Genomic DNA, 13638 nt, shown 5'->3' with positions numbered 1-13638 from the left:
GAGCCGACCCAGGCTGGAACCGCCGGGGGGGCCAGCCTGGTCCGCACCTCCTCCCCCCACACCTCCCCCTTACCTGCTCAGGCTTCCTGCGAATTAAATGTTCGCGGGAAGCAGGGGAGGGGGCGGAGACTTTGGGGAGGGGGCGGAGTTGGGCGGGGGAGGGGGCAGGGCCAGGGCCCCATGGAGTGTCCTCCTTTTGGAGGCACAAAATATGGTAACCCTAGGCAATGCATATTTCTTTTACGAGGGTTGGCTTCATTCTCAGCCATGTGCAGGGTCAACGGGGGGGGGGGAGGGGGCGGGAAAGCTGGTACAAATTATCGGCGCCCGGTAGTCCGGAAGGGGGCCCGGGGCCCGGCTTCCCCCCCCCCCCTTCTCGTTCTCTCGTTGGCCCTGTTTAGCTGGTCCACCTTTGCTGGGAAGCCCGAAAAATTTTTTTCACCGGCGCCCGAACCCGCTCTTGGCGGCCCTGGCCACGTGACTTATGAAAACAACAGATCCCACTATGGAGATTGCTGCAGGATAGAAAGCAGGTTATGGAGAATACCAACCCAGGCGAATGAAGCCTAGAAAAATAGGAAATGAGCAAAATCTGGGTTCTCTTTGTCACCTAGTTTGATTTTAAAGTTTAAAGACAAAAATGAATCTAAAGGGCTGTAGAAAAATATTCAGACTTTTAATAGAGATACTTAAGATTTGCCTTTCAGAAATTAAACAAAAATATGAATTGTAATTGGAGCAGATTCTGTTAAGAAAAAAAAATTATTCAGACAATAGGCTATCAAAGAAAGTCCCATGCAAGCCAATTACAGAACAGAACCACATCACTGGAAGTCTACCATCTCCAATTTATAAATGGTACAAACTATTTTTTTCTATATTTGAAATTCATTAAACTCTTTGGACCTAACTCAGATGTTAGATGAGAGTGGCATGTTTCTATCGGAGTTCAAAGCAAGTGTTACACGTTCATGGGGGCAGAATTTGGCTGTCTTAAATCACTACTACTTTAGCCCAGAAAATCCTTCATTTCAAAGAAAAACCCAATAGAGAAAGTGAGAGAACAGTAAGAACCCGGATCTGCAATTGAATCCATATAGGGGGAAACTCGTTGAGAATTTGAAAGTAGAAGGCAGCTTGGGTGAAAGTGATCATGAAATCATAGAGTTTGCAATTCTAAGGAAGGGTAGGAAAGATAGAAAATATGGCAAAAGACCACCTTGGCTTAACCACGAGATCTTGCATGATCTAAAAAATTAAAAGGAGTCATATAAAAAATGGAAACTAGGACAGATTACAAAGGATGAATATAGGCAAACAACACAGGAATGCAGGGGCAAGATTAGAAAGGCAAAGGCACAAAATGAGCTCAAACTAGCTACGGGAATAAAGGGAAACAAGAAGACTTTTTATCAATACATTAGAACAAGAGGAAGACCAAAGACAGGGTAGGCCCACTGCTTAGTGAAGAGGGAGAAACAGTAACAGGAAACTTGGAAATGGCAGAGATGCTTAATGACTTTTGTTTCGGTCTTCACCGAGAAGTCTGAAGGAATGCCTAACATAGTGAATGCTAATGGGAAGGGGGTAGGTTTAGCAGATAAAATAAAATAAAAAAAAAAAACGAACAAGTTAAAAATCACTTAGAAAAGTTAGATGCCTGCAAGTCACCAGGGCCTGATGAAATGCATCCTAGAATACTCAAGGAGCTAATAGAGGAGGTATCTGAGCCTCTAGCTATTATCTTTGGAAAATCATGGAAGACGGGAGAGATTCCAGAAGACTGGAAAAGGGCAAATATAGTGCCCATCTATAAAAAGGGAAATAAAAACAACCCAGGAAACTACAGACCAGTTAGTTTAACTTCTGTGCCAGGGAAGATAATGGAGCAAGTAATTAAGGAAATCATCTGCAAACACTTGGAAGGTAGTAAGGTGATAGGGAACAGCCAGCATGGATTTGTGAAGAACAAATCATGTCAAACCAATCTGATAGCTTTCTTTGATAGGATAACGAGTCTTGTGAATAAGGGAGAAGCTGTGGATGTGGCATACCTAGACTTTAGTAAGGCATTTGATACGGTCTCGCATTATATTCTTATTGATAAACTAGGCAAATACAATTTAGATGGGGCTACTATAACTAGCTGGATAACCGTACTCCGAGAGTTGTTATTAATGGTTCCCAATCCTGCTGGAAAGGCGTAACGAGTGGGGTACCGCAGGGGTCTGTTTTGGGACCGGCTCTGTTCAATATCTTCATTAACGAGTTAGATATTGGCATAGAAAGTATGCTTATTAAGTTTGCGGACGATACCAAACTGGGAGGGATTGCAACTGCTTTGGAGGACAGGGTCATAACTCAAAATGATCTGGACAAATTGGAGAAATGGTCTGAGTGAAACAGGATGAAGTTTAACAAAGACAAATGCAAAGTGCTCCACTTAGGAAGAAAAAAATCAGTTTCACACATACAGAATGGGAAGAGACTGTCTAGGAAGGAGTACGGCAGAAAGGGATCTAGGGGTTATAGTGGACCACAAGCTAAATATGAGTCAACAGTGTGATGCTGTTGCAAAAAAAGCAAACATGATTCTGGGATGTATTAACAGGTGTGTTGTGAGCAAGACACGAGAAGTCATTTTCCACTCTACTCTGCTCTGGTTAGGCCTCAGCTGGAATATTGTGTCCAGTTCTGGGCACCGCATTTCAAGAAAGATGTGGAGAAATTGGAAAGAGTCCAGAGAAGAGCAATAAGAATGATTAAAGGTCTTGAGAACATGACCTATGAAGGAAAGCTGAAAGAATTGGGTTTGTCAGTTTGGAAAAGGGAAGACTGAGAGGGGACATGATAGCAGTTTTCAGGTATCTAAAAGGGTGTCATAAGGAGGAGGGAGAAAACTTGTTCACCTTGGCCTCTAAGGATAGAACAAGAAGCAATGGGCTTAAACTGCAGCAAGGGAGGTCTAGGTTGGACATTAGGAAAAAGTTCCTAACTGTCAGGGTGGTTAAACACTGGAATAAATTGCCTAGGGAGGTTGTGGAATCTCCATCTCTGGAGATATTTAAAAGTAGGTTAGATAAATGTCTATCAGGGATGGTCTAGACAGTATTTGGTCCTGCCATACGGGCAGGGGACTGGACTCGATGACCTCTCGAGGTCCCTTCCAGTCCTAGAATCTATGAAAAAACATCCACCCACACAAAACCCAATTGAATTCATTGACTCTCAGAGAGTGCATCATTCTGACTGCAGGAACTTCGGGATCAGAGGCCACATATTGATCAGTTCTGCCCCTTGGATACTTCTTGAAACGTATAATATGCGTTTCACTGCAAATTCAGAACTGAATAACTACAAAATGCATATGCTATATTTATATTCATTTAACCATGCAGCCTCACTACCTAGTGTTGCATTTTTGTAAGTTATGACTTTATAGCATTTAAGTGGATCAGACCATGAAATAAAAACAGTAATATTAAAGGCAGATCTTATTTGCAGGTAGGTATTTAGTCCATGGGATTTGGAACAGGCATCAATGCTAACATACATCTCAATGCAGGATCAGGGCCTTAATGGAAAAAAAGCTTGAACGTGTGTACCTAAACTGAGTATTTTTTTTTCTTGTATGTTGAATGTTTTTATATGCTGTACATTCTTAGCACTGAGTGTGGTATGTGTTCAGAGAGAAAAGGTACGGTATTTATGCCCCAAGAGTTGGCTTTTGATTCAATAAAGCAATATGGCTTTTTTTTTTTTTAAAAGCAGCATTGCAAATACTACATACAAATATGGAGACAGCAGTATTTTCAGGTGAGCCTGACAAGCAAAGTGTTTCATGGGCTCTCATACAGTCAAACCTAGTAAATCTTTTAAAACCCCTCAATTTATGTTTGAGTGTAGAAAGAACAGAAGTTTTTTAATAAGCACACATATACAGTATAGTCATTAACACTTTAAAATTTTCAGATTCACAACACAGATCAACTAAGCATTGATCAATATCCACCATTAGTGTTTGTTAGGCTGGAGATCAGACTATAAATATATATCTTTAAAGACATTAAACCTTTAACAGATTACAGAAGCATATTCCAAACTGATTATTTATATGGCCCTCACCGCAGTATTTGGGCACCTCGGAATCAGATTTACCCTCACGTGTTATCCCCATTTTACTGATTACAGAGATACAGGGTGAATTAAGTGACTTGCCCAAAGCCACATAGAAAGTCTGTGGCTGATATGGGAACTGAACACAGGTATCCTTTGTCTTAGGCTGGTGCCATATCCATTGGGTCCGTTTTCCTGCCTTATAGATTTGTGTGTCTTGCTGGTCATCAATTTCCCTCAAAACATCCTCCTCTCCTAAACTAAACTGCAAAAAAATGTCATCTCAGAAATCAAAATATTACTTTTGATACATAGGGGCTTACGGGAACCAACATTCAAATGAGTTCCATGGTCTGCTATGGATGGGCAGTGAGATGGGCATTTTCAAAATATGACCCCTATCTTTATATGCACTGCCACTCAATCATAAAATAGTTGCACTAACACTTTCAGACTTAAATGCTGGAATGTATACCTGCAAAACACACTTATACATGCAATGTGAGCACACCATAAGTACAAACAAATTGTGGACGTAAACTGTATCATGCATATTATCAGAGGTCTGGAAAAAAACGAACTCTGCTGCCTTGTGTGAACAAACCTGCTTCCACACAGATGGAACAATGGTGACCTAGGTGAAAATTTGGTCCTAATGCTCTCTGGTACTTTTGAATAACAGTACAGTTTTCCCTCAATGGTCTCTGATTAAAGTTTACCTTCCTTCCACTCTTGGGCAGCTGGCTCTATGGTATTTTCCAAATTGCTGTCTTCTATTCAAGAGGATCCTACACTTCAGTGATGATTAATTTGGGAAGTGCTCTGAGATCTTCTCGTATTAAAGGAGCAATATAAATCTAAAATCTCTCTGGTCTGGGATTTAAAAAAGCTCTGATTATCTCTTGACATGCATAGGACACCAGTTTTCTGCATAATTGATTTTTTCCTTTACAGATCTTGCAAGAAAATTCATAGAAATAATATGATGTCATGGAAACAATGGTGCTGGTGGGCTGATTCCCCATTCTAACACTTCAAGTGCAGAAGGCGGGGGCCCGCAAGGATTCTAAAAATTAATACTGGCCACTCCAGGCTGGTATTAAACTTCCAAGGTTACAGCTTCTCTCATCTTAGGATGGGTAGATGCTGCCACCACCCAAATGCAAAACCCCTTGGAACTCAGGAAGGCACACTTGGGAATTCCTTCCTGTAGGGTATCCATAAGCCCTTACACACACACACACACACACACACACACACACACACACACCCCTCCCCGGGGAAGAGCTGAGAAAGGAAAACAAAGAAATCAGATGTTACCCCCAGCTAACTAAAAAAGGTGTGTGCACAAACCTCTTAAGACACAACAACCCAAATCCTGTTCTTAAAAAAGGTAAATTTTATTAAAAACAAAAAGAAAATACATCTGAAAACTCAGACTATTGCTAGATTTTTAAAAGAGCAATTCCAAAAATTAAGCACCCAAAATAGTTTTCTGGGGGTTCAGCTTAAAGGTTACAAGCAACAAAAGCATCTGGGGTTAGCAGAGCGGAATCCATAAGCCATAAGAATAAACAAAATAAACCTAATCCCGTCTTCCTACACATTTTCTAATTTAATTACATATCTGGGTTCCAAATAAGCAATTCTAGGTATGATTCTGATGATTTTCATACCTGGCCTTCAACTTCTCACAGCATAACTGCTACCCTGTTCCCCTCTTCCTCGGAAAATCACAACACACACACACACACACACAAAGGGAATTTCCCCTCTCCCCCCAATTTTAAAAGGTTCTAGCCCTCCCATTGGCTCTTTTGGTCAGGTGCTCACTCACTTCCTTTTACCTATGCATGCAGTCAGACTTTTTAACCCTTTACAGGTAAAGCAAGCAGAGAACAGCTACCAAGGCTAGGTCCACACTATCCGCCTGATTCGGTGGTTAGAAATCGATCTTCTGGGATCGATTTATCGCGTCTCATCTGGATGCGATAAATCGATCCCAGAAGCGCTCTCCCGTCAACTGCAGAACTCCTGCTCACCAAGAGGAGGAAGCGCTGTCAACAGGGGAGCTTGCCTGCACCGCGTGGACCCGCAGTAAGTAAACTTAGTTCGATCTAGGAAACGTCGACTTCAGCTACGCTATTCTCATAGCTGAAGTTGCGTTTCCTAGAGCGATCCCCCGCCCCAGTGTGGACCAGCCCCAAGAGGGATTCTATAACTAACTGGCTGTTTGGGTGTCCAGAAGAGGGAGCTATCCCCCGTCTCATTTAACACAGGTGCCTTTCAGAATGCTAACATTGGGAAACAAATAGATTATATGTTTGATGATTATAGGTCCTCCTGCATGCTTTTTCAAGGTCTGGATTAAAAGAAAATACCGCCAAGACATTTCCCCATTTTTGTTGTATGGCAGATCTGTATATTTCCATTCCAATGTAGCTGAAGTGTTATAAAATGGTACAGGGCAGACTTTGAGAAACTGTGTATAATTCTTATTGCTCTCTCATACATAAGAGCGCATGAAGTATAAGGAATGGAATGACTCATTTATGATACGAGAGAAGCTTATAACTCCATGGCTGAAGAGGCTGCACAATGTATAAAGGTTTACTCCTTCCAGACCAAGACATTAATTTAATATTCTGATCACCATTGTCATTTACTCTATAGAAATTTTATAATAGGAAAAAGCAAACAAAACAACTTGAAGAACACTTGTGTTTTTCCTAAATACCAGACACTGGAATATTTCTAAAAAGAGCATGCAAATAAAATGCCAGCACAACCATTATTTATTAAATAGGAGAAGGATTTTCAGCATTTTTATGCAAATGAATGGCTCTGATATAACAATGGAAACATCAAGTCTCATGAAGCAAAGGCAATTTCAACAAGGAGAAACTAATTCTGCATAAAAATCTGTGGGGAAAGCAGGTAGCTTTGAATACTGATTTTTGGTCATCTCCACTGTGGATTAAGAAAGTTTTGACTAACAGTTCTTCCCCCCTCGTCCTAGTTAGCTAGATTTTGTTCACTTAATACACGGATGACATCTGGGAATCATGATGAAAATAGATAATCTGGCACCTCTACTCTGAGCCATCCCTGAGAATTGGTACTTCCTTATGTCCGTCCTGCTTTTTTACATGCTTCACATCAGTGTTGTTTTTATTGTCCTTTATCATTCCCTCCGTGGTGACCCCTTCACATGGTCACATTCAGGGTTCAGGTTGGACTCTAATGAAAAGTGTGCGGGACCCACCCCAAACCTGGAGGATGCACAGCAGTCCCAGACCACCTACAGAGGGCCTCATGTCTCAGGATCAGCTGCAGCGGCCAGCATCTCATGGCCCCAGGCACCCCGGGGAAATGCTGCATAGAAGACACATTTATTTCAGGGACTTCTCTGTGGGACTAAATAGGGGGAAATGTGCACCCCCTCCTCCTTACCATCCAGTCTAAAAGCCCTCCACCAACACCGATCCTGAACCCATGAAAAGGCTGGTAGGGGACTAAGAGTAAAGGGGAGGATGTGCCCAGTTGGAGAGTCACAGATCCTGAATCTCCTGGGGATGAGCCAGGCCAGTAATATAGCACAGCAGAGTGACAGACATTTGGGACACATAGCGGGGAGAGGGAGAATTACTGTTTTGAGTTATTAACCATTTAAAGAAGATATACAGATGAAGGATGGAGGGGAAGGAATGTAAAAGAAAAACATAACTCAGTGTAGTTGTGCTCATGTATTGTTTCAAAATTTGTTGGGGTGGGGGTCCATGGGAGTGAGAGCTGCCTGATTTGTTAACAATTCCTCTTCAGGATGACTAGGACCTATGGTGCTCATCTTAATTGGTAGATACACTGCTAGGGATTTCTTAACTCATGGCCCCCTTGAAATCTCCATTTAAGGAGTAGGTTCCATGGCACAGAGAGGTTTTATATTTCTCTGTCAACATCTCGCCCTGGGTAAGATCATTGGAGTGCAACATTTCTGTGCTAAGAACTCATCCAACTCTTCACCCACATCCCATCATCTTTAAATCAGACTAACATTCCCAAAGGTCTTTTTTAGGCTCTGTAGACTTCCCTGTGAATTTAACAGTGTTGGCAGGAGGAACCACCACTGTCCTCCCTGGGGAGATCACATGATGTGAGCCACTTAATAGTGACTGAAAATCTGATGGAGTCTTTGATGGAAACAGCTCATGGGATGCCCGAACTCATTGCCTCCTTTCATTTCTGCCTGTGCCCTAGAATGGACTGAGGAAGTGAACTGATCTTGACAGACCCTCCCTCCTAACTCAGACATCTGTTCATACTCCCTAAAATGTCACCTATCGGAGGGCCTGCATAGCCACCATCCACAAATTTGAAGGAGAATCAGAATAGTTGACATGTCCCTTCCCCCCCCCCCTACCCCCAAAGGCACAAATGGCAGCTAGGTGTCTAACTTGAATTTTTCTAGGGGAGTTGGGCATCTAGCTGCCATTTGTACCTTTGAAGCCGCCCCACATTCTGGCTATAAATAGAAATATATAGTTTAAATCCTTAAGTTATACAGGTGCATGGACATGTAATGATCAAGATGTGCACATACACCTAAAGTAACAACCATATCTCCCCTCCCATGTTGTCTTGTTGATCTCACTTGTTGGGTCTTAATTTATATATAGATTTTAAAATTTTCAGGGCCCAGAACATGTCTCAGTGAGCTGCCTACCACAATTTATGGCTCTAAATAACTAACAACTAATAAAAATAATTATCATGTCTTCCCTACACTCCAGCTGCTGGGTATGAGTTCTCCTGTGAACAGGTATGTGAAAAGCCTACCAGAATATCTATCAGAGAAAAATCACAGAAAGTAGGTTGCAAACTTTCATGTATAGTAAGATGGCCCAGAACCAAAGTCCATTTGAGTCCATGGAAAAACTCCGACGACATCGAGGGACTTTGGATCATATGAGAAGAACTTCAGGGAAGATGGTATTTTGTTTCCTGTCTCATGACTATTCTTCCCAGCTGCTGAGCTATTAAATCCTGCATAGTCTCCACAGCTATGCCATTCAAATGTCTCTGAATTTCTGCTGAGCAAAAATAATAAATAGTGAGAAATAGACTAGTGATATAGTCTGATTTATATTTTATAAGTATAATAAATATCATAAGCTTTGCCTCACTACTAGTCTGAAAAAAGTAACATTTTCTTTGAGGGATTTCAATATAAAGGCATGTAAAACTTTGTTCCTCAATATTTCATTAATTCACACAGCCCTCCAGTTTTACCATAATTTCAGTGAACTGTTCAAAGAGTCAGCAAATCAGCTTCATGAGTCTGCAGCATATTGCTGTTGACCTGGCAGCCTCGCCCTTCGCTGTGGACACGAATGTGCCCATCAGGCTTATGATAAAGAAAAAAAGCCTGAAGACACAGCTAAAGTTCATACCACTGAGCCAGACAGAAGTTTGAATTTTGCAAGCACAGGAGCCAGTTGTGCTGCTGAGAGGAAAGGTCATATTCAGAATAAGAACATTATCATTTACTGGGAGTTTTTAGGATGAGGAAGACATAGGGAGGCTAGATTATTGATTGCATCAGAGCAACTGAGACAAAGGTAGGGTAGGGGATTGCTGAAACACTAAATATTTTAAGAAAATAACCAGGAAAGGACAATGAAAAGGAAAAAGGAATTAAGAACCACGAAAGCTGTGTAAGTACAAAGCATTTTTTTAAATTATAATTATATTCTAATTGTTATACTTGCCATTTACACTAGAGAGAGACTGAAGGCAGATATGACTAAACCCAAAAGAAAGATTTTTTTCAAATATGTCCTACATACAAAATGACAGCAGACATCCCAAATTAAAGGTGACAATCCCCAGAATGCATGTTTATCTCAAACACAGAAAAAAGGAGGAGAGGAAATACTTGGAACATAACTATGCATATTGGGTTGCCAAAAGAAAAGCTAAACTAAAACAAATTTAAACAAAGTGTGTTATTGATGTAGTTCTGTCGGAAAATGGATCATTTCAAAACCTGCAATATTTCATATTTAAAATGTCAGGGATTTTGGAAATTTTATTAAGGCAGAAATACAATAAAAAGGTAACATACTCCATTGTACTTTACTTATTTGTTCAACTCAACGTGGCCTTAACATTTTGACGTCAGAGGTCAGACTTGATAATCATAATGGTCCCCCTTCTGGCCTTGTAATCTGTGAAACATGGCAGCCTTTGCAATTGAGAATCAAGTTGTGTAATTTAACCATGGCCTAACTAGGGGGCAGTAGAGATCAGCACCAGCCGATAAATAGCTCAAGAAATCTTCCCTAACAGCCTTGTGTAAAGGACACTGTGCAAGCTGTGATGGCACAGCCAGTTTTCCTTGTCTGCAGGCCAGTGTATGCATGTTGAAGGGAGGGCCATAGCCCTACCCCACCCTGTTGGGGTTCCATGTACCTCTGAAATGGAATAGTCCCTGCATTCATGAGAGTATAGGACAACCACCATGCCAGGCCCTTGCATGGGCTGCAGAAAGTGCCTTGAGTTCTTCCCATGCTCATAGGCACATGGATCTCACTGTTTTTGTCTCCATGTTAATCACAAGCAAGTTCCAAAGCAACAGAAGGCGCTATCCATCCAGCTATGTTGAAATTCATTCTAGTGTCTTTCAGCAGAATTTTAACATAACCATCTTAGAGTGTGGTTTTATTTAGAGCAGGTAATCCATAAAATGGACATCATGTTGTTCTATATTTATTCTCCATCAGGGGCTTCCCTATCAGATTTAGTCAGTTCACAAGTCACAACAAGATGTTCTAAAGTTGTGTAAGTGAGATCAGAATCTGCCTCCATGGCTCTGTAGTGGTTATAATAAAGAAGGCTTTTTTCCCCTCCACAAATTAAAATGATTACATGATCCATAAGACACAAGTGCCACTTTCACAATCCATAAATAACCCCACTTTATACCCTATTTCTTCTGGAAATTCTGGGCAGAATCTTGCTTACTTAAGAGATCAAAGAGATGACGCAGTACAAAATAATTTATCATTCAAAAAGTTAACAGGAAATCTATCATATCCCATCCCATGCCTATTAGAAGACAGTGGGTTCTAACATTTGTGTCTATTCCAATTATCAAATAAATTCACTTTTCATTTATAAAAACATTTAGAAAGACATTACAAAATATCTATCCTAGATTATCAAAATTTCTCCAAGCAGCTCTACTGCCCTCTTTCATACCAAGGGTACTCTTCTTCAAGCACCTCTCCAGATGGCAACTGAGGCACTACAGAACATGGAGAGAAGCAATCTCTCAAGATGACTCAAATTATTTAGGGACATTCAGGGATTTGTAAAATTTTGTTACTGTTATGAGAAATGGGATCTGGTAACGAACCCTTTCTTCCTTCTACAATTTAACAGCTGAAGTGGAAGATAGAGATATTTGAGAAACCCCATAGGCACAGGCGACCTGAATGGGTTCTGAAAGAGGGTTGAGTTAAATCTGAACTACCATGCCACTATCTGGATGCATCTTAGGTACTATCCATTCACTAGGCACAAGGACACAGTACATCAACTAGAAACAAAGTGTCCCATAACTTCAGAAACACCATGTATCCCCCAATAGTCTTTTTGCAAAGAATTTTTTCCCTTCAGTTTCCAGATTCTTTTCATTTGTCTAACTGTCTATCTGGCAGCTCCACTTCCAGCTGTGTTTGTCTTTGTTAGTGGAAGACTCAAACCATCCTAACGCTACACCTGCCAAGCGGACTAAGTACTCCTGTATTATTTTTTCCTTTAGTTCCCCTTTCACCTGGGTCTTGGGCATAAGTCCGTTCTTTACACCAAATTTCCTTTCTTTTGTTATCTATAGCCAAGGCAACTTTTATTAAAAAAAGTATATATATATTTCTGCTTGAGAATATTATTGCATAATAATCAGCTGATAGCTATAACAATTTACTCCTCCAAAATGGAAGGAATCATCTAAGAAGTACCACTTCCAATTATGCAATTGTTTCCTCACCCCACTCTTCTGATGTCTCTAGATGTGGATATAAATTTGCATATGCTAGGGAATGCAAAATAAAGCTCTACAACATTTTGCTTAATACAGGCAGGACTTAATCCAAATATTTATTTTTTTTCACACCCCTAAAGTCACAAGAAGATTCAATTTACTCCAAGTGTATTATGTGCAGATTAACTATTATATGGAGAATTCTGAGTAAATTATTGACCTTATTTTATATAAGCACCCACAAGTATCTCACAGAAAGGATTTTTGACAGGCCATTTATAAAGATATATCACATGCCATTCCACAGATCCTTTATATCTCAGTTTTAATTTCTGAACTCTATGTATTACCGAGGAAATTATTAGTTTTAATATCACAGTATGTTCTATATTCTTACCTAGGAGTTGCATCCAACTGTCATACAGATGTAAATACCAAAAGCTATTGGAAAACACTGAGTGTGTCAATTCCATGAAAACTTTGACAGAAATTAGGCAAGCAGGAGGCTGGCCAGCCTGTCTGGTGTGCTGTAAGCCCAGGCTTCTCCAGCAGCTTGTTTTACCATGTTGCAACATCTCCAAGCAGATGTCTCTTCATGCTGCTCACTCGTTGGGGAGCTGGGCCACTGGGGACAAGCGAAATAATTTCATTCTGGTTCTCCCAAAAGGGATTTATTCAGAATTTTTCCTCACATCGAAAAACTAACTTTTTTGGCTTTTTGTCCTGATTCAGGATGAAATCCTGCATCCCCCAAATTTGAAATTTTCTGTCAGAAAGAATTTCTATTTTCTGGCCAACTCTAATTGAAACCAATTATAGAATCACAAGTTAGAGAGTAAAACAACCTCTTAGGTATCCATCTCCCAACCTGTTCAGGCTGGTTCCCTAGGGTGTTTATTCTACTGTAAGACCCTGATTCAGCAGCAAGACGCTTAAGCACATGCCTAACTTAAAGTACACAGTAGTCCCATGGATTTTAATAGGCATCTAAAAAATGACATTACATGAAAAGGGAATTGATGGCAAAAATTAAGGGGAAGTATAGGTGAGGTAAATATCTTGTCTGAAAATGCATCAGTGTAAATCTGATATCCAGTTAATTTATATTAGTCTAGAATAGATGTTGTGTGGAGTTTTTCCAATAAGGGAATAAATGATCATTGCTATCCAGGAAAACAAACAAACAACAACAACATTCACTTCCTCCATAAAACAGGTTGATGATGTTGTTGAGCACACCCCATGTATACAAATGCTGCAGTGTGCCTGTCCCTTCCCCATACATAGCCCTGACCCAAAAGAGAACCCATTATGACTTGAGGAAGGAGAAGGATATGGTCAAAAAAGATGGCGGATTCCCACTGTTTTAGATGGCCCAGAGATTTAATAATAAAGCCCTTTATGTATTAAAGGCACTATATACAGTAGAACCAAATTCTATTCAATTCAAGTTACTCAGGATTGGTAGCCAGATTCTT

Source organism: Trachemys scripta, chromosome 5 (assembly GCF_013100865.1).
Source record: "Trachemys scripta elegans isolate TJP31775 chromosome 5, CAS_Tse_1.0, whole genome shotgun sequence".
Lineage (NCBI taxonomy): Eukaryota > Metazoa > Chordata > Testudines > Emydidae > Trachemys > Trachemys scripta.
This window is presented reverse-complemented; position numbering follows the sequence as displayed.